Here is a 26272-nt window from a genome sequence, read left to right on the forward strand (position 1 = left end):
CAGCGACAATCCAAAAAACACTGATATTAATGGCAACATCAACAACAACCAGCCGCCCGTACTCGCCTGCATGAACAACATTCACCGACGCTGAAAGGGTGCGACTCACTAGCAAGGAGATTCCATGACTATAAATATTGCCATATGCTGAGTAAACATTGTAGTCGTTTACCAACACCTGACAATTCCCGTCACAAACAAAGTGGGTCTCCTGGATAGCGGCAATATCTACCTTAAGGGACACCAGGTCTCTCACAACGCTCGAGGCCTTGCTTCGACACCTGATACCCCTCACATTAAAAGTGGCTAAGTTCAAAGACATGTTCACTTACCTTAAGCAGTGTCACAGATGGGTCTGAAATCCTTGGCCGTGAGAACGTGGAAGGCCTGGCCAAGGCTGCCGGTAAGTAACTCCGTAGAAGGCTGTCCATCCTTAGCCACGCCTCCGACGTCCAGGGGAAACGTTAGTTTTAACGCCCTGTAAAAGGAAGGATGACAATAGATGGGGATTCTGCCTTCGCACTGAAAGTTCATTTTTCTGAGCGAGAGGTGCTCCATGTCCACCAGCTGCTGGCCCTTTATGGCATCCCTCGCTGCCTCTAGCATATTCCAGAGGGCTTGAGTTCTTGAGTCTTTGTTCTCCCAAACAAAGGTTGTCAGCATTGGCGCGTTTTTGAAGTTGCTGGGGTTGGTAATGTTTTCCGCCCCGATTAATACAAAGTTTTGAAGTTTCTCGTACTGTGCTTTCTGCCTCCCTTTCAACTCCAAAATTGGTAGCAGAGAGCCCGTTTCGCATATCCTGTCTCCTGGCAGGAAGGGAAACTTCTTAGTCCGTTCTGTACAGACTTTCAAAGCGGTGACCTGGTCTTCTTTGGTGGTATGAGGGGGAGGAGGGGGGAATAAAAGGGGTGGGAGTGGTGACCGGACTTAGAGGAATATCCGAAGTAGGGGGCTTTGGGAGACTTTCAGTGCCTTTAACAGTGTCTCCAGAGGGTTACCGGGATTACTTCTTGGGAGATTTTGGAGGGGAGTGGGTTTTTGGATCTGGCTGAATGGGGGTTGGGTGTAAGGGGGTTTCACTGGTGGTAATGTCCGGGGAAATAGCTTTGGTTCTACGGCTTTTCTTCCTCTTCGTTTTTCTCTCCTCCTTTGTGGTCTCTGTGACAATGTTGCTGGTCGTTTCGGGTTGGCCGGCCTCTTCTTTGGATGCTCCCTGTTCCTCCTCCGACTCTTGTAGCTTCCTCTTGCCAGAGGAAGAGGGTGCCTCCACTTCCATGGCTGAAACACTGGTGGCTTTTTCGGGATGGTCTTTGATCACCACTTGCTTGGGTAGGTTTTTGGAGGGTTTACCCTTCCTGCTGACCGTCGACTATCTGCTGGGGGAGTCTGAACCGTTGATGGCACTTTGGTTGGGACTGCTTCAGTCGTCGCCTTGGCTGGTGTTTTTTCCGGGGCTTTGGCCTGGGCTCTTTTTGGGCAGTCCTTGGCCATGTGGCCTTGTTTCTGACAATGCCAGCCCTGTGGCTTTCTTCCCTCCACAATCACTGACATTGTCCACTTATCAAACTTGAGCATCGCCGGAATTTTGTCGAATTCTGCTCTGCTCAAGACCATCCGTATTTTGTAATCCCCGGTCAATATGTTACGTTGGCCCTTGACCGGGGTTACCGCCTCCACGTCACCGTACTGGCTGAGTATGACACTCAGTTGTTTGGCCCCTAAGTGACATGTAACGTTCAGTATGGTGACATTGGTTCTTAGTTTGTTCAGGTATTCTGGCTGGATGCGGATGTTTTTCCAGTTCCGATCCGTCCTGGACAGTCTTGCCGCTTCTTGGCTAGGGAGCAGCACGTCCCACATCGCATAACTCCTTCTGCAAACATATTTTGCCGGAATGTTTTGGTCGAGAAGGAGTTCAATCATTGTCTCCTTGCTGACTCCCGTGAGGCTCCTGGTTCTGAGGTCTGAAGTGACCAGGGAGAGAACCCACTTTTCCAATTCCTCGACTTGTCCGGGGCGGGGAAGGATGATGTTTCATTTTGGATACTCCTTATAAGTCGAGGAAAACAGTTCTCTGTAGCCCTTGGGTGTCAGCTGCTCTTCTTGGGATTGAGGACCCCATGCCGTGTTCTCGCCATGCTTGGTTTTAGCTGGCTCCGTGCACGGGGTTGCTGGCACTGCTCCTTTACTGTTGGATTGGCCGGGTTTGGGATCTGCTTGGCTCATCTCCATGTTGGGGGACAACGCTAGCCAGTCTACCGATAAGTTAGTATCCTGGCTGTGGTCGACCCTCTGGGTTACTCCCTTCTTCCTCTATGGAGGCTGCTGAGCACCTTTTTCCTTGGGGCTTGGTGATAATTCCCCTCCTGGGGATGTGCCTCCGGCAGATGCTGTAGAAGGTGTGGCGGCTGGGGGTGGTGTTGTTCCTGCCTGTTTGGTTAGGTCGACGCAGGCAGGTGCGTTGCTGCTCCTTTCTTCCGCTACCTTCTGGTCATTGCCCTCTTGGAGAGTGTTGGAGGCCAGATCTTTAGCTCCATTCTTGAAGAGTGATTGAATGGAGGTGATTGTGTCGAAAAACAGCTCCTCAGATTTGCCGCTCTCATCTTCCTTTTCCACTGATGGGGAGTCGCCCTTTAGGGTAGTGGGAGAGACTTGCCCCGGCATTCCTTTGATGGATTCCGAGCCTTTGGGTGTCACTGGCCCAGAATCCATTGACTTTCCTCCCTCCGGTGTCCTGGCTGCGCCTTTTCCAGAGATGTCGCCCTCGTGGAGAGCCATTGCTTCTGTAGCGTATCCTGGGGTCACCACGGACTGTGGCCCTACCCCGTCGCTCTCGTACAAGGTCACCGCGGGCTGCGGCCCTACCTTGTCTTCCGCCTTCATCTTCTGGGAAGAAAGCCTAGCTCCGTTCGTGGGGGAGTCTTTGAGGTGTGCGATGTTCCGCATTTGGACCAGTATGGTCCACCTGCCTGGCATCGTGGTGATACTACTGGCCGCTGACATGGACCAAAGTGTAATGGGGAGAAAAGAAAACCAAGGGGAGTGGAGGGGGTGGAGGGTAAGGAGCGGGCTCAGAAGAGATTAGTGTTTTTGACCTCCCCTCACGGGGATGTCGGGTTAGCAGCTCAAATCCCCCCTCGTGGGGGGAGAGCAGAGAAGAAAGATGCAGTGGGTGCTAGTGGGTCAGAGTGCCGCGTCGCAATTAAGAGAGAGAGGGGATAGACATCTCTGCCCACAGAGGGGAACAGAAACAAAGCACCCGCCCTACCCTATGTCACCCTACCCATTAACTACCCAACGGAAGCGAGAAAGAGAATCCTGTCTGCTCTATCCAACGGGAGAGCAGCGAAAATAGACAAAGTTTTGGCCTGGCAGGTCAGAGTGCTGCTCAGGCAATTAAGTGTGGAGAGAGTAGACCATCCCCTGTCTCTAGAGGGAAGAGACCGGAATGAAGAAAAACATGCAAAACGGAAAAAAACAAAAGGAAGGTCTCAACTACCAGCTAGTGGTGTTGTTCCTGAGATTCCAGTCTCCCAAAAAAGGGGATCGGTTTTCGGATCCAAACTCCCACAAATGTGGAGTCGGTCCTTTAGGTCCTGACTTCCCAGAAGAGGGGGGCGGTCCTTGCTAACAAAAGTTAGTATGAAAAAACACCTTAACCTAGCCCGAGAGCCCAGTGGTGGATCCCTTCTAAGAGTGAAAGTTTCGTAGCTGAGAGAACAGATCTTTTTTCACTTTGATCTTATTTATATATTTTATTGTTGTCAAAAATGAAATTATAATTAAAAAATCATAAGAACAAAAATAACAAACAACAAAATTAGGCACAAGGCCCTATAAGAAATTGGGGAGGGGGGGGTTCAGGGTCTTTGTGACTATTTAACAAATAATTAAAAAATGACTTTGTAATCTCACTCTTGACTGGCAACTTTTACCACAATACCTCGTTCACTCTGTGGATCCTAATCTAACTAATGATTCCCCATCGTTTAGAGTATAAATAACATATATACAATCGGTATAAAGAAAGCATCTGTATGTTGTGTATGCATTTTTTGTGTGTGTGTGTGTGTGTGCATGTGTAAGAAGATAACGTTCAATTTCATTATAAACAAGTTTTTTAATCATGAGTAAAAAAGTTTGTGGAGTGGGTAAAACTAGTGAAAAAGTTCAACTCAAAAAATAAAATATATGACCTACTGGGTTGTTAATAAGACCCCCCTGCACTACTCTAAGTGACTAACCCCCCCCCCCCACTGTTTTCCAGGGAACCGAAAACAAGCAGGGAGATTCCTATTGGGGGTTGGGGAGAAGCCTTAGGTCAAGTGGGCGAAAATACAGCAACGGGTGGAGAGGTTGGAAGGTGACCTCTGAGTAGGGGGAGTGACCGGGGATGTTCAAAAAACAAAAGTGTGGCGTATATAGGGTGGGCAGACTCAGAGGTTCTCTAGTACCAAAAAATTAAAAATCAGGAATAGGATCTCATTTGTACCACCAGTCAAGAGTCTTCTTAATTTGACTGTGCTAAGACTTAGGTGGGATGGGTTCCGAAGGACCCAGCACCGCCCATGCCATGCTCAAGGAGGGAACACGTATTTAAACTTGGCTCCTCGACAGATGCACAAACTAGTGTTGTGTACCCACCTCTTATTAAACTTCACTCGAGGCAACCTCCTCCAATTGCATCTGATCTTTACTTTGAGCAGATGTTTAAAGTAAACGATCAGATCCCGATCTGGAACAGATATCCCTTCGCGGACCAACTTAAGGCGTGTGATCCAAATCACCATACGCGCTACTGCTAGGATCGCCAGGAAAACCATTCTTTCCTCCCTGGAGAACGGCGGCTCTATGTTGTAGAAAAAATAACCTTCGTCGAGCTCGAGCAGCCACTCGCCATCAATGCGAGCCGTTACCCCTCCTACGTACTCCAATAGGGCCTGGATCCGGCTGCAGCAGAAAAACGCATGCTCGACTGTTTCGAGCTTGTGTTCGCCACAGCGCAGACACCAGGCCCTTGTTTGTTCTTTGTACAGACAGAATTCATCAGAGAGGGGCAGTGCCTTTTGGACCAGTCGCCAGGTCAGTGAAAATTCCGAGTCAGAAAATCCCTTTGCGGCGCCCAACTCCTCTGAGAACAAATAACCTCCATCGACCAACCTAATCGCCTACAAAGAGGATCCTTTGTGGTACCCACCACTAGTTTCCAATAAAGCTTCTTCCTAGGCTGATCAAGGACACTAGTCCCCGGCAAAGCTCTAAGAGCGGTCCGGCATTCGGCAAAGAACTTGGACTCCCCCCTTGGTCTACAACGACATTCTACTGAGGGGTCGGGTTTGAGATTGGGAAATGAGTTCTCAACTGCAGGGACCAAAGGAGCGTCCTCCTCTAGCGAACGACCCAGGAAAGTCAATCTCTGCGTTTCTGTGACACAGGAGACTGGGCTTCCCCAGGCCTCCCTGGCTCGGACTCTGGACACAGACCTCTCTGCACACATAATGCTTACCCTCGTCCCATAGAAGTGAGTCGAGGTGCTTTTGTAAGCGGGTTAGGCATTGTGCAGGGAGAGGAAGTACAGACAATCGGTAAAGGATGAGCGGAAAGACATATGTAGCACATGCCTCCGCCCGACCCTTCAAGGACAATTTCCTTCGAATCCAAGTCTTGACCGACGATTTGACCTTGATCTGTACTTCCGACCAATTTTTCTCCAGCTGAAGTCCCGGTCCAAACCAGACACCGAGAATACGGACCGGTCCATCGGTCCAGCTGAAGATTCCTGGAAGCAAGTTTACCCCGGTCCAGGCCCCCAACCGGAGGCCGACAGACTTGCTGCAGTTGAAGATGGCCCCTGTGACTTCTTCGTATCGAGCGAGCGCCTCGACCACCGCTTGAACGTCCGTGGGGCAAGACACGAACATGGTGACATCATCAGCGAACGTGGAAACCCTGGCTCGTGTGCCTCCAGGTAAAGCAATTCCGTGCAGAACTGGTGTAGCCGCATTATCCCTTAACTTGTGAAGGAGGGGTTTCAACGCCAGGACATACAAAAGAGGCGACAGCGGACAACCCTGACACACCGACCGAGAGATGGCAAATGACTCTGACAGCTTACCGTTGATCTGCACCACTACCGTCGGTCTATCATACAGGACAAAGATCCACTTGCGGAAGTCCGGATTAAATCTGGCGGCCTCTAGCACAGATCCCAGGAACCGATGGTCGACCCTATCAAACGCCTTAGACTGATCCAAACTGATCAGCACGGCTTCGGTGTCGTCTTCTATTTCCTCTATGATCGAGTAAATCAAATGAAGATTCTCCTAAATTGATCTCCCCTTTACAGCATAGCTCTGGTCCGGTTCGATCAAGTCAGTGATGACAACCTGCAAGCGATTTGCTAGAATCTTTGCCAAAATCTTTAACTCTGTGTTTAGCAGAGTCAAGGGCCTAAAGTCATCAAAATTTTCCACCCCACCATGCCGTTGACCTTCCTCAGCAATGTGATCACTCCCTTGGTCACCTGTCCAGGGATGGAACCCTGAGAAAAACCAATGGTTGAACATATCCTTAAGAATAGGGACTAACATGGACGACATCCTCAAGTAGAACTCATGGGGACTTGTTGTAGCCGACCTGATCTCATGTTCCGTAACAAGACCATCACAGCTAGCTGCTCGAGCCGCCATGAGGCGGGGCGAGTCAGCCAAATAGCTGCCAAACTCATCGACCCTGAGTCTGGGTAGTTGGGTGAAGCACTTCGATAGATGCTCCCGAAACCCCTCGCAGATCTCCCGAGTCGATACTAGGGCACGTCCTTCCAGGTTATGTACTTTCCGAATGTACCCGTCCAAACCGTGCCTTAGAGCAGCCTTACGCTCAACAGTGTCAACATTAACAGCCTCGTTAGAAACTTTCATTAACTTAGCCCTAACTACTTGACCTTCATACCGCTCGCTAGCCAATCGGCTGAGGTCCTGTTTAGCTAGTGCTATCTCTAGGGAGTCCCCCCCCCTCAACAGCCCGGGTCAGCTTATCCTCTATATGCTTCTTTGCCTTAGTCTTGTCTAACACGAGGTGTTGGCTTTACTGGACAGAGAAGCGTCTAATTTTGGCCTTAAGACTAACCCACCACTTACTCCCTGTAACCGCCCTCACTAAAGCCCACTGAATTAATTCGGAAACCTTCAACCCGTAGTCTTCCAGCTCCAACAAGGTGCTGTTGAACTAGTTTAGGCCTAGCACTTAAGTTCAAATGGGCCATAATGAGTTTATGGTCCGAGTGTCCTAACAAGTGGAACATAGGGCACGATAGAAAGTCTACGTCGCCTCTTCTAACTAACATCCGATCCAAGTAAGTACTCGGATGGGAATGCACTACAGAATGCCACGGCCACATCTCCCGCCCCGGATGCTCCAGACGAAACCTGTTGACGAGATCGCACAAGGCCATCAGATCGAACAGACTGCTGTCACACCGCACCGACCCACTAGCCCCGCCGACCTTATCTATATTGGGATCAAGGATTGCGTTCCAATCACCCATTAAAACTAACCGTTCCGGACCCACTAAGAAGTCCTCCAACCGTTGAAAAAAGGATACTCTCTCTACAGCAGAATTGGGAGCATAAACAGCGACAATCCGAAAAACACTACTATTAACGGCAACATCAACAACAACTAGCCGCCTGTCCTCGCCTGAGGGAACAACATTCACCGACGCTGACAAGGTGAAACTCACTAGCAAGGAGATTCCACGACTATAAGTATTACCATATGCTGAGTAAACATCGTAATTGTTTACCAGCACCTGGCAATCCTCGTCACAAACAAAGTGGGTCTCCTGGATAGTAGCAATATCTACCTTAAGGGACACCAGGTCTCTCACAATGTGCACGGCCTTGCTTCGACACCTGATACCCCTCACATTAAATGTAGCCAAGTTTAAAGACATGATCACTTATCTTAAACAGTGTCACAGACGGGTCTGAAATCCTCGGCAGTAAGGATGTGGCAAGCCTGGCCGAGGCTCCCGGTAAGTAGATCAGCTGAGGGTACTCCATCCTTGGCCATGCCTCCCACGTCCAGGGGGAACGTTTGCTTTAGTGCCCTGTACAAGGAGGGGTGGATATACACTGGGACTCTACCCTCACACTTAAAAAATAGGTTCCTTAGCGAAGGATGCTCCTCATCCACCAGCTGCTGGCCCAGGACAGCGTCTTTCGCTGCATGGATCATCGCCCAGAGGGCTCCAGTTCTGGCGTCCTTGTTGACCCTAATAAAAGTGGTCAACAAGGTAGCGTCTTTAAACTTGGTTGGGTCGGCTACGCTGTCGCCGCCAATGTGGGCCAAGCTCCTCAGTTTGTTGTACCGGACCTTTTGTTGTCCATTAAGGCCCGGTACTGGTGAATGCGAATCTACTTCGCAAATCCTGTCCCCCGGCAGGAAAGGGAGTTTTTTAGTCCTCTCTGTTCTGACGGGCTGAGGCTTGATTGGTGCTGGTGGAGTGTTGCTGAGACTTGAGGAGGGAGGGGGGTTTTGCATGGTGTTGTTGTCATCAGGGGAGGGGATTGATTTAGGCATATCCTGAGGAGCCGACTGAACGGTGGTAACCTCCTCTGCCTCTTCCCCTTTCCCTTTTGCTGCTTTTCCTCCCCTTCCTCCTCGCCTGCTTCTCAAAACTATTGCCACCCTCCTCTCGTTCTGACAACACTGCTTCCTCCTCCAACTCAGTCGGAGAACATGGGAGCTTCCTTTTGGCGGAGGAGGCTTGTACTTCCATCTCCTCTACCTTGGAAGCCTTATCGCGTCGGTCTGAGTTTTTACCGGTGGTGTCTTTGTTTTTGTTTGCTGCGTGTTTACTGTTGGTGACTGTTGTTTTGTTGTCTATGCTTTCAATGTTGGTGTCGGTGCTTGTGGTGTTTTTGTTTTCTTGGGTGTTTGTGTCTGTAATCTTTTTGTTTGTGTTGTTTGTGCTTGTAGTGTTTTTTTCCTTGTGGTGCCTGTGTCTGTGTTGTGTTTGTTGATGTTGTTAGCAGATGTGGTGGGTTTGTTAGTGTAATCCTTGTAGGTTTGGTTCTGTTTTGTGCTATTGCTGTTATTATTGTTGTTCACCGGCTTGGCTGGTCTGTTCTTCCAGACCACTTTGCTCCAACCGGCCTCTTCCTCCTGGTTCGCCGGTGCGGCTGCTGTTGCTGGTTGCTGGGATGGCTGTTGCGTTGGTGGTCCTGCTGCTTGTCTCTTTGGACACTCTTTGGCCATGTGGCCTTGCTTTAGGCAGTGCCAGCAGTGCAGTCGTCTTCCTTCCACTATGACGGAGAGCGTCCATTCTCCGTATTTAAGAACTGTGGGGATTTTGTTGAAACTTGCAAGGTTCACACTCATAGACAGTTTGTAGTTGCCTGTCATGAGGTTACATGGACCCTTAACTGGCCATATAGCCTCGACATCCTCGTATTGGCTCAGCACGGCACCCAGTTGTTTTGAACCCAGGTAGCAGGGAACTCCCAAAACCGACACCATCGTCCGCCTTTTACCCTGGTATTCCGGCTTGAGGGCCAGGTGCTTCCAGGTGATGTTGGCCCTGGACAACTTGACCGCCTCTTCCCTGTCTGGCAGGAGCAGCTCTCATTTTGCATAGCTCCTGCAGACTATGTAACTTGCAGGGACCTTCAAATCCTGGAAGAGCTGCATCATTGCTTCCTGGCCGACCCCGGTGAGGCTTTTACTCCTGGTGTCCGCCGTGATGAAGGAGATTACGCGATGCTGAAGCTCCTCCACGGCTACCGGAATTTAATGATGTTCCCTTCCGTGTACTCCTTAAAAGTGGATTGGAACAGGTCCCTGTAGTCCTGTGGAGTGAGTTGTTTTTGCAGGTCCCACGCCTTCTTCTCTTCTCCTTGGGGACTGCTATTGGATTCGTTTGCTGGTGCAGTCCTTTCCCCCTCCATGGGTGTGGAGCTTTTGCCCGTGTGGGAGTTCTTGGATAAATTTAGTGCTGGCCACTCCTCCATTGTTTTGTTGCGGGGGCACAGTGCTGGCCAGTCTGCCGTTTCCTTCGTGGATTGGTTCGTTGCAGACTGGGCTTTTGCCCTCTTCTTCTTGGGGGGGGGGCTGCTGGTTGGGGTTTTCTCCAGGACTTGGTGGTGCCTCCCCTCCTGGGGATGTACCTTCGTTGGAAGGAAGTGAAGGTGTAGCTGGGGGTGATGTTTCCCCTTTTTGGTCCCCGGGTGCCTTGCTGCTCCCTGTCTTCACCATTTCCTTCCCTTTCTTGCCCTCTTGGAGAGTGTTGGAGGGTGGGTCGTCATCTCCATCCACGAAGAGAGCTTGGATGGAGGCGATCGCGTCATCAAACTGCTCCTCAGTTTTCTTCGAGGTGCTGTTGTCATTACTGGAACTTGCCGCAGGGGAGTCGCCTTTTACGGGAGCGGGGGAGACTTGCCCCAGTGTTCCTTGGATGGATTCCGAGTCTCTGGGTGTCCCTGGCCCAGAATCCATTGACTTATCTCCCTCTAATGCACTAGCCGCGCCTTTTCCAGTGGTGTTGCCCTCGTGGGGAGTCGTTGCCGGTGCTTCTACCATGTTTACTGGGGTTGCCGCGGGCTGCGGCCCTACCCTGTCAATCTCGCACCAGGTTGCCGCGGGCTGTGGCCCTACCTTGTCTTCCACCTTCTTCTGGGAGGGAAGCTTAGCTCCCTTCGTTGGGGAGTCCTCAAGGGGCACGATGTTGCACATTTGGACCGGTATGGTCCGCTTGCCTGGCATCGTGGTGGTGGTACTAATGGCCGCTGACGCGGACCAAAGCGTAGTGGGGAGAAAAGAAAACGCAGGGGAATGGAGGGGGAGGAGTGGGCTCAGAAGAAGTAAGAGTTTTTGACCTCCCCTCACGGGGATGTCGGGTTAGCAGCTCAAATCCCTCCACGAGGGGGGAGAGCAGAGAAGAAAGACGCAGTGGGTGCTAGCGGGTCAGAGTGCCGCGTCGCAATTAAGAGAGAGAGGGAATAGGCATCTCTGCCCACAGAGGGGAACAGAAACGAAGCACCCGCCCTACCCCACATCACCCTACCCACTAACAACCCAACGGAAGCGAGAAAGAGAACCCTGTCTGCTCGATCCAACGGGAGAGCAGCGAAAATAGACAAAGTATTGGCCTGGCAGCTCAGAGTGCTGCTCAGGCAATTAAAAGGTGAGAGAGTAGACCATCCCAGTCTCGAGAGGTGAGACCGAAACAAAGAAAAAACAAGAAAAAAACAACAAAAAGCAGGTCACAACTGCCAACTTATCCCGAAATTCCAGACTCCCAGAGAAAGGGATCGGTTTTCGGGTCCGAGCTCCCACAAATGTGGAGTCAGTCCTTGAGGTCCTGACTCCCCAAAAGAGGGGGTCTGGTCCTTGCTAACGAAGGTTAGTAAGTGAACACTTTAAACCTAGCCCAAGAGCCCGGCGGTGGATCCCTTCCAAAAGAGCAAAAGTTTTGTGTCTGAGAAGAGATACTACACTTTGATCTTATTTATGTATTTTATTATTTTCAAAAATTTGGACATACAATTTTGCAACTGCAACACGCAAAAATTTTCAATAACAAAATTAGGTACAAGGCCCAATAAGAAATGGGGAGGGGGAGGGTACAGGGTCTTTGTGACTAAAGTGACAAAAAGTGAAGAATTAAGACTTTGGAGTCTTACTCTTGACTGGCAACATTTACCATAAAACCTCATTCACTCTGTGGATCCTAATCTAATAAAACCCCAGCGTTTTGAATAACTTTGACATATTTAAAAAAAGAAAAAGAAAAAAAAAGAAAAAAAAAAGGTATCTGTGTGTTGTGTAGCATTTTTCTTCTTATATATATAAAATATATAATATTTTGTGTGTATGTGCATGTGTGAGAAAATAAAGTTCAATTTTATTAGAAAAATAAAAAAAGTTTTTGAATTAAGAGTAAAAATGTTCGTGGAGTGGGGAAAGCTAATCAAAAATGTTCATATAAAAAATAAAACATAAATTCTACTGGGTTGTTAGTGAGGCCCCCCTTTGTACTAATCTAGGTGACTAGACCCCCCCCCACTGTTTTCCGGGCAACTGAAAACAAGCAGGGCGATCCCTAATGGGGATTGGGGAAGAAACCTTAATGGAAGTGGGAGAAAATAAAGCAACGGCTGGAGGGGGTTGGAAGGTGACCTCTGAGTAGGGGGATGACCGGGGATATCAAAAAGCAAAGATGTGGCGCAAAATGTTCTCTTATACCAAAAAATAAAATCAGGAACAGGATCTCATTTGTACCACCAGTCAAGAGTCTTCTTAAAATGACTTAGCTAGAATCTAAGCGGGATGGGTTCCGAAGGACCCAGCACCGCCCGTGCCATGCTTAAGGGGGAAACACATATTGAAACTTGGCTCCTCGACGGATGCACAAACTAGTGCTGTGCACCCACCTCTTGTTGAATTTCACTCTAAGCAACCTCCTCCAATCGCATCTGATCTTTACCTTAAGCAAATGCTTAAAGTAAACGATCAGATCCCGATCCGGAGAGGTGTCCCTTCACGGACCAACTTAAGGCACGTGGTCCAGATCACCATACGTGCTACTGCTAGGATCGCCAGGAAAACCATTCTTTCCTCCCTGGGGAACGGCGGCTCCATGTTGTAAACGAAATATCCTATGTCGAGATCGAGCGGCCACTCGCCATCGATGCGAGCCGTTACCTCTTCGACGTACTCCAATACGGCCTGGATCCGGCTGCAGCAGAAAAACGCATGCTCGACCGATTCAAGCTTGTGTTCGTCGCAGCGCGGACACCAGGCCCTCGTTTGTTCTTTGTACTTGCTGAATTCGTCAAAGAGGGGCAGCGCTTTTCGGACCAGTTGCCAGGTCAGGGAGAATTCCGAGTTAGTCAGAAAATCCCGACCCGGCGCCCAACTCCATTGAGAGCGGATAGCCTCTATCGACCAACCTAACCGCCTACAAAGAGGATCCTTCTCGGTACCCACCACTAACTCCCGATAAAGTCTCTTTCTAGGCTGTTCGAGGACACTGGTCCCCGGCAAAGCTCTAAGTGAACTCCAGCATTCGGCAAAGAACTTGGACTCCCCCCTCGGTTTATGACGACCTTCTACTGAGGGGTCGGGTTTGAGATTGGGAAACGAGTTCTCAACCACAGGGACCCAAGGAGCGTTCTCCTCTAGCGAACGACTCAGGAAAGCCAATCTCTCAGCGTTTTTATGACACAAGAGACTGGGCTGACCCAGGCCTCCCTCGCTCAGACGTTGGACACAGACCTCTCTGCACACATAATGCTTACCCTCGTCCCATAGAAGTGAGTCGAGGTGCTTTTGTAAGCGGGTTAGGCATTGTGCAGGGAGAGGAAGTACAGACAATCGGTAAAGGATGAGCGGAAAGACATATGTAGCACATGCCTCCGCCCGACCCTTCAAGGACAATTTCCTTCGAATCCAAGTCTTGACCGACGATTTGACCTTGCCATATACTTGCGACCAATTTTTCTCCAGCTGAAGTCCCGGTCCAAACCAGACACCGAGAATACGGACCGGTCCATCGGTCCAGCTGAAAATACCTGGAAGCAAGTTTACCCCAGTCCAGGCCCCCAACCGCAGGCCGACAGACTTGCTGCGGTTGAAGACGTCCCCTGTGACTTGTTCGTATTGAGCGAGCACCTCGACCACCGCTTGAACGTCCGTGGGGTAAAACACGAACACGGTGAGGTCATCGGTGAACGTGGAAAACCTGGCTCGTGTGCCTCCAGGTAAAGCAATTCCACGCAGGACTGGTGTAGCCGTCTCATCCCTTAACTTGCGAAGGAGACGGCGAATGACTACGACAGCTTACCGTTGATCTGCACCGCTAACGTCGGTCTATCATACAGGACAAAGATTCACTTGCGGAAGTCTGGATTAAATCCGGCGGCCTCTAACACAGATCCCAGGAACCGATGGTCGACCCTATCGAACACCTTGGACTGATCCAAACTGATCAGCGCGGCTTCGGTGTTGTCTTCTATTCCCTCTATAAGCGATCGAATCAGATGAAGATTGTCTTGAATTGATCTCCCTTTCACAGCATAGCTCTGGTCTGGTTCGATCAAGTCAGCGATAACAACCTGCAAGCGATTCGCAAGAATCTTTGCCAAAATCTTTAACTCTGTGTTTAGCAGAGTCAAGGGCCTAAAGTCGTCAAAATTTTCCACCCCACCATGCCGTTGACCTTTCCTCAGCAATGCGATCACTCCATTGGTCACCTGTCCAGGGATGGAACCCTGGGCAAACCAATGGTTGAACATATCCTTCAGAATAGGGACCAACACGGGCGACAGCCTCAAGTAAAACTCATAGGGTAAACCATCAAGCTCCAGGGACTTGTTGTAGCCGACCTGCTTCAATGCTGTAATGACCTCATGTTCCGTAACAAGACCATCACAGCAAGCCGCCCGAGCCGCCGTGAGGTGGGGCGAGTCAGCCAAATAGCTGCCAAACTCATCGACCCTGAGTCCGGGTAGTTGGGTGAAGCGCTTCGATAGATGCTCCCGAAACCCCTCGCAGATCTCCCGAGTCGATACTAGGGCACGTCCTTCCAGGTTATGTACTTCCCGAATGTACCCGTCCAAACTGCGCCTTAGAGCAGCCTTACATTCAACAGCGTCAACATTAACAGCTTTGTTAGAGACTTTCATTAACTTAGCTCTAACTACTTGACCTTCATACCGCTCGCTTGCCAAGCAGCTGAGGTCTTGTTTGGCTATCTTTAGGGAGTCCCCCCCTCCACCGCCTGGGTCAGCTTATCCTCTATACGCTTCTTTGCCTTAGCCTTATCTAGCATGAGGCTTGGCTTTACTGAACAGAGAAGCGTCTAATTTTGGCCTTAAGACTAACCCACCACTTACTCCCTGTAACCGCCCCCACTAAAGCCCACTGAATTTACTTGGTAACCTTCAACCGGTAGTCCTCCAGCTCCAACAAGGTGCTGTTGAACTTCCAGTATCTGGCTAGTTTAGGCCTAGCACTTAAGTTGATCCAGACGGAATCTATTGACAAGATCACACGAGGCCATCAGGTCAGACAGACTGCTGTCACACCACACTGACCCACTAGCCCCTCCGACCTTATTAGAACTAAACGTTCCGGATCCACTAAGAAGCCCTCCAACCATCGAAAAAAGGATACCCTCTCTACAGCAGAATTGGGAGCATAAACAGCGACAATCCGGAAAACACTGCAATTAACGGCAACATCAACGATGAGCGCCCGCCCGTCCTCGCCTGCGTGAACAACATTCACCGACGCTGACAGGGTGCGACTCACTAGCAAGGAGATTCCACGACTATAAGTATTGCCATATGCTGAGTAAACATCGTAATCGTTTACCAGCACCTGGCAATCCTCGTCACAAACAAAGTGGGTCTCCTGGATAGCGGTAATATCTACCTTAAGGACACCAGGTCTCTCACAACGTGCGAGGCCTTGCTTCGACACCTGATACCCCTCACATTAAAAGTGGCCAAGTTCAAAGACATGGTCACTTACCTTAAGCAGTGTCACAGACGGGTCTGAAATCCTCGGGCGTGAGTACGTAGAAGGCCTGGCCAAGGCTGCTGGTAAGTAAATCCTTAGAAGGCTGTCCATCCTTAGCCACGCCTCCCACGTCCAGGGGAAAGGTTAGTTTTAACGCCCTGTAGAAGGAAGGATGACAGTAGATGGAGATTCTGCCTTCACACTGAAAGTTTATTTTTTCTGAGCGAGGGGTGCTCCATTTCCACCAGCTGCTGGCCCTTTATGGCATTCCTCGCTGCCTCTAGCATATTCCAGAGGGCTTGAGTTCTGTGGTCTTTGTTCTCTCGAACAAAGTTGTCAGCATCGGCGCGTCCTTGAAGTTGCTGGGGTTGGTAATGTTCTTCGCCCCGATGTGCACAAAGTTCCGGAGTTTCTCGTACTGTGCTTTCTGCTTCCCTATCAACTCCGGAACTGGTAGCAGAGAGCCCGCTTCACATATCCTGTCTCCTAGCAGGAAGGAAAACTTCTTAGTCCATTCTGTACGGACTTTCGTAGTGGCCTGGCTTTTTTTGTTAGTAGTAGGCGGAGGGGGATGAGGAGGAGGATGACAGGACTTTGAGGAGTGTCCTGAGTTGGGGGATTGGGTGATTTTCCATCCCCTTTACACAGTCTCCAGAGGGGTACCGGGATGACTTCTTGGGGGATCTTGGTGGGGAGTGGGTTTTTGGTTCTGGTTGAATGGGGGTTGGGGGTAGGGAGGTTTCAGTGATGGTAATGTCCAGGGAGATAACTTTGGTTCTCTGGCTCTTCTTCCTCCTTGTCTTTCTCTCCTCCTTTGTAGTCTTTGTGATGGTGTTGCTGGTCGTTTCAGGTTGGCCGGCCTCTTCTTCGGATGCTCCCTCCTCCTCCTCCTCCTCCTCCTCCTCCTCCTCCTCCTCCTCCTCCTCCTCCTCCAACTCTTGTAGCTTCCTCTTGCCAGAGGAAGAGGGTGCCTCCACTTCCATGGCCGAAACACTGGTGGCTTTTTCGGGATGGTCTTTGATCACCACTTGCTTGGGTAGGTTTTTGGAGGGTTTACCCTTCCTGCTGACAGTCATCGCCTTAGCTGGTGTTGTTTCCGGGGCCTTGGTCGGGGCTCTTTTTGGGCAGTCCTTGGCCATGTGTCCTTGTTTCTGACAATGCCAGCACTGTGGCTTTCTTCCCTCCACAATCACTGACATTGTCCACTTGTCGACCTTGAGCATCGCCAGAATTTTGTCAAATTCGGCTCTGTTTAGGACCAGCTGTACCTTGTAATCCCCGATCAGTACGTTGCGTTGGCCTTTGACCGGGGTTACCGTCTCAACATCACCGTACTGGCTGAGTATTGCACCCAGCTATTTGGCCCCTATGTGACATGGCACGTTCAGCACGGTGACATTGGCTCTTCTCTTGTTCAGGTACTCCGGCTGGATACGGATGTTTTTCCAGTTCCGGTCTGTCCTGGACAGTCTTGCAGCTTCTTCTTGGCTGGGGAGCAGCACGTCCCACATTACATAACTCCTTCTGCAGACGCATTTGGCCGGAATGTTTTGGTCGACAAGGAGTTCAATCATGGTTTCCTTGCTGACTCCCGTGAGGCTCCTGTTTCTTAGGTCTGAAGTGACCAGGCAGAGAACACGTTTTTCCAATTCCTCGACTTGTCCAGGAAGGGGAAGGATGATGTTTCCCTTGGTATACTCTTTATAAGTCGAGGAAAACAGTTCTCTGTAGCCTTTGGGTGTCGGCTGCTTTTCTTGGGATTGCGGACCCCATGCCGTGTTTTCGCCATACTTGGGTTTGGCTGGCTCCGTGAGCGGGCTTGCTGGCGCTGCTCCTTTAATGTTGGATTTGCCGGGTTTGGGGTCCGCTTGGCTCATCTCAATGTTGAGGGACAGCGCTGGCCAGTCTGCTGATGCGTTTGTATCCTGACTGTGGCCGACCTCCTGGGTTACTCCCTTCTTCCTTTTGGAAGGCTGCTGAGTATGGCTTTTCTTGGGGCTTGGTGGTACCTCCCCTTCTGGGGGTGCGTCTCCGGCAGATGATGTAGAAGGTGTTGAGGCTGGGGGTGGTGCTGTTCCTGCCCGTTGGTTTTGTCAGCACAGGCAGGTACGTTGTTGCTCCCTTCCTTCGCTACCTCCTTTTGGTCATTGCCCTCTTGGGGAGTGTTGGAGGGCTGATCGTTAGCTTCATCCCAGAAGAGTGACTGAAGGGAGGCGATCGTGGCGAGGAACAGCTCCTCGGTATTGCTGCTCTCATCTTCCCTTTCCACCGAAGGGGAGTCGCCCTTTTGGGGAGCGGGAGAGACTTGTTTTCTTGCTGTTTTCGATGGTTGATGCTGACTCAGAATCCACTGCTCTTTCCACACCCGGCATGTTAGGAGAGGCTTTTCCTAGCGGGTTACCCTTGTGGGGAGCAGTTGCACGATTTCCGGGTGCTGCAGGTGCATCTTCATGGGTTGCCGCGGGCTGTGGCCCTATCCTGTCGATCTGGTGCAAGGTCGCCACGGGTTGTGGCCCTACCTCGCATTCTGCCTTCTTAGGGGGAGAGGGCTTGGTTCCCTTTGTCGGGGATTCTTCCAGCGGTGCAATGTTGCACATTTGGACTGGTATGGTCCGTCTGCCTGGCATTGTGGTGGTAGCTCTGGCCGCTAACGCGGACCAAAGTGTAGTGGGGAGAAAAGAAAACCCAGGGGAGTGGAGGGGGAGGAGCGGGCTTGGAAGAAATTAGAGTTTTTGACCTCCCCTTACGGGGATGTCGGGTTAGCAGCTCGAATCCCCCCGCGAGGGGAGAGCAGAGAAAAAAGACGCAGTGGGTGCTAGCAGGTCAGAGTGCTGCGTCGCAATTAAGAGAGAGAGGGGATAGACATCTCTGCCTACAGAGGGGAGCAGAAACGAAGCACACGCCCTACCCCACGTCACCCTACCCACTAACTACCCCAACAGAAGCGAAAAGCGAACCCTGTCTGCTCCATCTAACAGGAGAGCAGCGAAAATAGACAAAGTTTTGGCCTGGCAGGTCAGAGTGCTGCTCAGGCAATTAAGAGGTGAGAAAGTAGACCATCCCAGTCCCGAGAGATGAGACCGAAACGAAGAAAAACAGAACGAAAAATATGAAAGTTAGTATGCAAAAAACACCTTAACCTAGCCCGAGAGCCCGGTGGGGGATCCCTTGAAAAAGAGCAAAAGTTTTGTGTCTGAGAACAGATACTACACTTTGATCTTATTTATATAGTTTATTGCCGTCATATTTTACATTATTTGCAATAAAAAATTGTAAAAACATGAAAAAATATAAAACAACAAACTCAGGCACAAGGTACTACACTTTGATCTTAGCCAAAAGACTAAATAAACGTATTATATAGTGTAATTTCATACCGAACATTATCTTCTATTTAAAATAGATGCATATTATATATTTATTATCGTGTACTACATTAAGAAAAGATGTCATATTCCAAAAATCACATCTATATATATAAAAGCGAAAATGTATGTATGTATGTGTGTATGTTTGTGTGTCTACTAAAAACTTTTGACAGACATGACGAAAATTCACAAACCCAGAATCATATCGAAGCCCCATCCTTCGCTCAAAAAATTGGCCAAAAACGTTCATTTTTTCACCCTGAAATCGACAATTTTCGACAGGGGGGGGGAGTCAACAAAAACGGTCTTCTCGTGACCACGAGCAGTTCTATGCATGTGCCAGATGACGTCATGACCTGATTTACTTCAAATAGTTGAAAAACTGAACAAATTTAATGTATGTCGCGTTAGGTCGGTTGATTAGCGCGTTGGTTCATTATCTAAACGTTTTGGTTTCGAATCGTGGTGTGAGATGTCTTCTTTTTTTTTTTTCGATTTTTTAAATTTAAATATTGAACCAGTGTTATTTAAGCCATTTTTCACGTAACGTTCGTTTTTCTGTTTTTTTTTTTACTTCGCTTATCCGCCCCCGACCACACACCCAAAAACACCCGGGTACCCACCGATTTTTTAAATTTTAATATCGAAACAGGCTTATTTAAGCCATTTTTCATGTGTTTGTTTTCTGTTTTCATCGTTCGTTTGCCTTACGTTTGTTTTTTTTTGTTTTTTTTCGATGTTTTGATTCCCTCCGCTTAATTAAAACGTTTTCTTTTTTTACTTCGCTTATAACAAACAAACCTACGTCATCGTAACGCTCAACGACTTCCGTGCATGCACCTGTCAATTTGGTTCTTATTTAAATAAATTCAAACATCTTTCACTAACTCATTCTGGCTGGCCGATTTTATTTTCAAACTTCGCCTTAGGGCTTCGGGTTCGATCCTACACTGGGTTCTTTTTATTTAACACCACACACACCTACAAACACCCGGGCAACGCCGGGTACCTCCGCTAGTCTATATATATAAAACTGAAAATGTGTGTTTGTATTTATGTATGTGTGTTTGTATGTCTTGCAAAAACTTTCGGCATGGGTCATGGATTTTCGCCAGATAGGTATCAGTTCCAACCTTCGCCCGACAAATATCGAAAAATTGGCCAAAAACATTAATTCCTTCACCCTAAAATCATCAATTTTGTACAGGGAGGGGTGCCGAAAAAATCGTTCCTTCATATTCTCTGCTCCTGGTACTATGACAATGACGTCATGTTTGACCTAGAAAACGTTGACCTTAGTTTAAAACCACCTGCAAGTGTTTTTAAAGCTTTAATTTTATCCGTTCTCAGTTGTATATCTCTTTGGCGTAGGGGTAACATGTCGGCCATTTTATTCCCGCCTTAGCCTCGATGTTTCGGGTTCGCTAGTCTGAAATAAAATCATTATTATTTATAAAGCCATTCTTAGTATTGGGAGGGGATGTTGGTTTTTTTTATATAATCCTGAGTTAAGGATAATGCGGATAAAAGTCAATTGAATGCTGAGAATGATACTACACTAAGAAATTCATGTAAAAGTAATATGTACTAGCAGATTACCCGGTGTCGCCCGGAATTGGATGACGTAGGTAGATATATGTACTAGCATAATACCCAGCGTAGCCCGGAGTTGAATGATATGGGTGGATATATGTATTAGCAGAATACCCAGCGTTACCCGGGATTGGATTAAAAAGATGAAATGTTTCATAGCAGAATACCCGGCATCGCCTGGGATCAGATTAGATATGTGGATATATGTATTAGTAAAACACCCAGTGTCGCCCGGGATTGGATAACAAAGGTGGATATAGGTGGTAGCAGAATACCCGGCGTTGCCCGGGGATCGGATGAAATAGGCAGAATGTTTCCTAGCAGAATACCAAGCGCCGCCTGAGATCGGATAAGATAGGTGGATATTTGTACTAGCAGAATACCCAGCACAGCCTGGGATTGTAAAGGATAGGTGGATATATGTACTAGCAAAATACCCAACGTTGCCTGGATTGGATGAGATAGGTGGAACGTTTCCTAGCAGAATAACTCCGATCGGTACAGATAGGTTGATATTTGTGCTAGCAGAATACCCTATATAGTAAGAGGAGGGTGATTATGTCGTTTTAATCATGGAAAATGATTGTCGAAATTAGTAACATTTCCAAGAATTATAAAAAAATGATGAAATGTAACTTATTTGATTTGTGTGTGTTGTAATGAAATAACCAGCCAGAAAATGTCTCAAAGTTCCAGGTCCAATTTGACAATTTTGAAAGTGCTTGTGCAGTATGGGTTCGATTTGACAATTTTGAAGGTGCTTGTGCAGTATAGGTCCGATTTTAAAAAATATGAAGGTGCTTGTGCAGTATAGGTCCAATTTGACAATTTTGAAGGTGCTTGTGCAGTATAGGTCCGATTTAAAAAATTATGAAGATTCTTGTGCAGTATAGATCCGATTTGACAATTTTGAAGGTGCTCGTGCAGTATAGGTCCGGTTTTGACAATTTTGAAGTGCCTGTGCAGTATAGGTCTGATTTGACAATTTTGAAGGTGCTTGTGAAGTATAGGGCCGATTTGAAAAATTGTGAATGTGCTTGTGCAGTGTGGGTCCGATTTGACAATTTTGAAGGTGTTTGTGCAGGTCCGATTTGACAATTTTTAAAGTGTTTGTGCAGTATAGGTCCGATTTGTAAAAACTTTGAATGTGTTTGTGCAGTATAGGTCCGATTTGACAATTTTGAAGATGGTTTTTCAGTATAGGTCCGATTTGACAATTTTGAAGGTGCTTGTGCATTATATGTGTCAGATTTGACAATTTTGAAGGTGCTTGCGCAGTATAGGTCCGATTTGAAAATTTTTAAGGTGCTTATTGGTCCGACTTGACAATTTTTAAGGTGCTTGTGCAGTATTGGTCCGATTTGACAATTTTTAAGGTGGTTGTGCAGTATGGGTCAGATTTGACAATTTTGAAATTGCTTGTGCAGTATAGGTCCGATTTGAAAATTTTTAAGGTGCTTGTGCAGTATAGGTCCGATTTGTAAAAAATTTGAGTTTGTGCAGTACAGGTCCGATTTGACAATTTTTTAGGTGGTTGTGCAGTATAGGTCCGATTAGACAGTTTTAGGATGCTTGTGCAGTATATGTCCGACTTGACAATTTTGAACGTGCTTGTGCAGTATAGGTCAGATTTGACAATTTTGAAGGTGTTTGTGCAGTATAGGCCTGATTTGACAATTTTTAAGGTGCTTGTGCAGCATAGGTCTGACTTGACAATTTTGAAGGTGCTTGTGCTTGTGTTTCTCTAAAACTGGACATGCCAGGCATGACCTCCTCCATATTTTTTAGTGACGTTTGTTTCTCTAAAGCTAGGAATGACCTCCTCCTTATACAATCATTGTTATAATATGCGAGTGACCTCCCTTTGATATAACTTCATTGTCAAATACAATTAGAATAATATACAATCATTGTTATAATATGCGAGTGACCTCTCTTGGATGTAGCTTGCTCATTATTAGATGGGTGACTATTTGGGAATACAAAATTGTGTATGTAGATAACCAAAGTAAAGCAACATGGAGCCCGGTCATTATTAGATGGATAACTACTTGGGGACACCAAATGCTTTTTGTAGATTACTAAAGTTAAGCAACAATTAGCTTCCTCATTATCAGATGGGTGACTATTTGGGAACACCAAATGCTTCATGTAGATCACCAAAGTTAAGCAACATTGAGCCTGGTCATTATGAGATGAGTAATTACTTGGGAACATTAAATGCTTCATGTAGATCACCAAAGTTAAGCCACATTGTCTTGGTCATTCTCAGATGGGTGACTACTTGGGAAAACAAAGTGCTTTATATAGATCACTAAAGTTAAACAACATTGTCTCAATCATTCCCAGATGAGTGACTACTTGGGAACACCAAATGCTTTATGTAGATCACCAATGTTAAGCAACATTGAGCCTGTTAATGTAAAAATGATGAAATGCGACGTATTTGATTAGTGTGTTTGAAATAAAATAAACAGCCCAACCAATGTGTCAAAGTTATTATTTTAGTAAGAGGGGGACAATAATGTGGGTTAAATCATAAGAAATGAGTGTCGAAATTAGTAACATATTCAAGAATTTTGAAAAATTATATGATTGGCGTGTTTTTAATGAAATAAAACAGCCCAGTTGTACTGGAGTGACATGTAGAAAAACTCGTTACAGCAAGCCAACTGACTTCAAAAACAAAGGAACTCTGAAGATATAGTCATTTTAGTATCAACAGGTATATTTATTTAAGAAGAAAATAAAAACTGAAAAGGAAGAAGAGAGAGAAAAACAAACGATTAGGAAACGCATGGAAAAGAAAAATAATTTCACAATTCCGACGAAGATAAAATGTCAACAAAATTCGAAAATAGTGCCAGATAAATGTTCTTAATATGAAATAGTCCTAAATGTTTTAATATAAGTTTGACATACCGTTTATTTCTGCCGATGCAACGGGATTACATCACATTTGAATACCTTGATTCCACGCGGTCACTAAAGGGCTACCGTTTACTTGTCAGGTGTCCAACTAAATATTACGTTTCTAGGAGAAAAGATCAAAGGGAGATAACTCTTGGGCACAAAGTGGGATCACTCTAAGTCGTTTTTCTTTTCTACCCAGCAAGACGTAAGGAGCTTAACTCTTAAGTCACAATTATCTTTTATTTTATCAAAACTGTTAAATGGGAACAGAACACCAGTCTCAAAGTTATTATTTTCGTAAAAGTTAAGCAACATTGTCTTGATCATTTTCAATTAGGTGACTACTTGGGAATACAAAATGCTTTATGTAGCTTACCAAAGGTAAGCAACAATGGGACTGGCCATTATAGATGAGTGACTACTTTGGAATACAAAATACTTTTTGTAGAAAACCAAAGTTAAGCAACAATGAACTGGGTCATTATCAGATTATTAGGAATACATAATTCTTTTTTGTAGATAAGAAAAGTTAAGCAACAATGGGCTTGGTGATTATTAGACAGGTAACTACTTGGGGTTACCAAATGCTCTTATAGATCATCAAAGTTAAACAACAATTAGCTTGGTTATTATAGGATGGGTAACTATTTGGGAATACAAAATGCTTTATATTGATCACCAAAGTTAAGCAACTTTGTCGTGATCATTCTAAAACAGGTGACTACTTGGGAATACACATTTCTGTATGTAGCTTTCCAAAGTAAAGCAACAATGAACCTGGCCATTATCAGATGGGTGACTACTTTGGAATACAAAATTCTTTATGTAGATCACTAAAGTTAAGCAACAATGAGCTTTGTCATTATCAGAGGGATGACTACTTGGGAATGCAAAATTCTTTAAGTAGATAAAAAAAACTGGCCAGATCACTAAAGTTAAGCAACAATGTGTTAGGTCATTATTAGATGTGTGACTACTTGGGAATACAAAATGCTTTATGTAGATCACCAAAGTTAAGCAACAATGAACTTGGTCATTATCAGATGGGTAACTACTTGGGAATATTCATTAAGTGTGGTGAGTGATATGAAGACAGTCCTGGAAATCGCAGAAACCGTTTACGAGTAAACATGACTATTGATTGGTGTGTGTGTGTGTGTGTAATGTAAAAATGATGAAATGCGATTTATTTGATTAGTGTTTTTGCAATGAAATAAACTTCCCAAAGAATGTGTCCAAGTTATTTTTTAGTAAGAGAGGAGCAATAATGTGGGTTAAATCATGAGAAATGATTGTCGAAATTAGTAATATATTCAAGAATAATGAAAAATTATGAAATGTGAGTTATATGATTGGTGTGTTTTTAATGAAATAAACAGCCCATATAATGTCTCTAAGTTATTATTTTAGTAATAGGGGGCAATAATGTGGGTTAAATCATAAAAATGATGGTAGAAATTAGTAACATATCCAAGAATTATGCAAAATAATGAAATGTGAGTTACTTTATTGGTGAGTGTGTAATGAAATAAACAGCCCAGACAATATATGAAAGTTTTTATTTTAGTAAGAGCAGGGTGATAATGTGGGGTAAATCATGAAAAATTCAACGCGCTAGACACAAATATATACTAGCATAATAACCCAGGATTGAATGAGATACATACAAATATATACTAGCATAATAACCCAGGATTGAATGAGATACATACAAATATATACTAGCATAATAACCCAGGATTGAATGAGATACATACAAATATATACTAGCATAATAACCCAGGATTGAATGAGATACATACAAATATATACTAGCATAATAACCCAGGATTGAATGAGATACATACAAATATATACTAGCATAATAACCCAGGATTGAATGAGATACATACAAATATATACTAGCATAATAACCCAGGATTGAATGAGATACATAAAAATATATACTAGCATAATAACCCAGGATTGAATGAGATACATACAAATATATACTAGCATAATAACCCAGGATTGAATGAGATACATACAAATATATACTAGCATAATAACCCAGGATTGAATGAGATACATAAAAATATATACTAGCATAATAACCCAGGATTGAATGAGATACATACAAATATATACTAGCATAATAACCCAGGATTGAATGAGATACATACAAATATATACTAGCATAATAACCCAGGATTGAATGAGATACATACAAATATATACTAGCATAATAACCCAGGATTGAATGAGATACATACAAATATATACTAGCATAATAACCCAGGATTGAATGAGATACATACAAATATATACTAGCATAATAACCCAGGATTGAATGAGATACATACAAATATATACTAGCATAATAACCCAGGATTGAATGAGATACATACAAATATATACTAGCATAATAACCCAGGATTGAATGAGATACATACAAATATATACTAGCATAATAACCCAGGATTGAATGAGATACATGCAAATATATACTAGCATAATAACCCAGGATTGAATGAGATACATACAAATATATACTAGCATAATAACCCAGGATTGAATGAGATACATACAAATATATACTAGCATAATAACCCAGGATTGAATGAGATACACACAAATATATACTAGCATAATAACCCAGGATTGAATGAGATACACACAAATGTATACTAGCATAATAACCCAGGATTGAATGAGATACATACAAATGTATACTAGCATAATAACCCAGGATTGAATGAGATACATACAAATGTATACTAGCATAATAACCCAGGATTGAATGAGATACATACAAATGTATACTAGCATAATAACCCAGGATTGAATGAGATACATACAAATGTATACTAGCATAATAACCCAGGATTGAATGA

General features: G+C 45.9%; 2 protein-coding genes across 6 annotated transcripts in view; one reads left to right on the forward strand and one right to left on the reverse strand.

The window, feature by feature from the left end:
- Positions 1–23532, reverse strand: part of LOC145291313 (uncharacterized) — a 176833-nt gene extending 153301 nt beyond the window's left edge. Inside the window, exon 1 of one of the 2 annotated variants that reach the window (XM_080137044.1) lies at positions 23409–23532. The gene's annotated coding sequence lies outside the window, so the exon portion shown is untranslated. The remainder of the gene's footprint in view (positions 1–23408) is intronic. The other variant, XM_080137047.1, reaches the window with a different exon arrangement.
- LOC145291314 (uncharacterized) overlaps positions 1–26272 on the forward strand; it is a 464874-nt gene that overhangs the window by 434962 nt on the left and 3640 nt on the right. The window lies entirely within an intron of this gene.

This window comes from Euprymna scolopes, chromosome 12 (genome assembly GCF_053919585.1).
Source record: "Euprymna scolopes isolate OS-2025 chromosome 12, ASM5391958v1, whole genome shotgun sequence".
Taxonomy (NCBI): domain Eukaryota; kingdom Metazoa; phylum Mollusca; class Cephalopoda; order Sepiida; family Sepiolidae; genus Euprymna; species Euprymna scolopes.